At 77.7% G+C, this 521-nt stretch overlaps 1 protein-coding gene across 1 annotated transcript in view; it reads right to left on the reverse strand.

The window, feature by feature from the left end:
- H696_02148 (hypothetical protein) overlaps positions 1 to 521 on the reverse strand; it is a gene marked incomplete at its 3' end in the record, with an annotated part of 12,393 nt that overhangs the window by 9,132 nt on the left and 2,740 nt on the right. The gene's annotated exons all lie outside the window — the stretch shown is intronic.

Below are 521 nucleotides of genomic sequence, written 5' to 3' on the forward strand. Positions count from 1 at the left end.
GGGGGGGGGTGGGGTGGGGGAGGGGAGTGGCGATGGGGGCAGCTCCCGGTGGAGTGGGACCAGGAGGGTGGGAGATGAGTGGCGGCCGCGCCGGGTGGGGAGATCGATGTGACCGGGCGCCAATCTGCGCCTGGCCGGGGCCGGACCGACCCCGGTCCTGGGCGCCCACCCCGTCACCGGCCGAGGCCTCCCCGGGTGCCCCCCCCCCCGTACATGCCTGGCCGAGGGAGGGTGGGATTGTTTGCGCCCGGGCTTGGGATGGTCGGAAAATCTGGCCCCGACGCGTCGCGCCCGGCCGAAAGGCCAGCGGGCAGGGGCCCGGGGGCGGTGGTGGGCCGGGGGGGAATGGGCGGAGATTTACACGCCGGCAGGGCGTCCGGGTGTGCGCGCGCCTGACACACGCACCGCGACAGGGCGACTGAGGCCCGCCCCAGGGCGCGAACGCACCCCCCACCCTAACGCGGGGCGGGCGACGCGGCACGGGCAGGGACCGGCCGCGTGCCGGGCCGGCGGTCGCGCGC

Source organism: Fonticula alba, assembly GCF_000388065.1.
Source record: "Fonticula alba strain ATCC 38817 unplaced genomic scaffold supercont2.3, whole genome shotgun sequence".
Taxonomy (NCBI): domain Eukaryota; order Rotosphaerida; family Fonticulaceae; genus Fonticula; species Fonticula alba.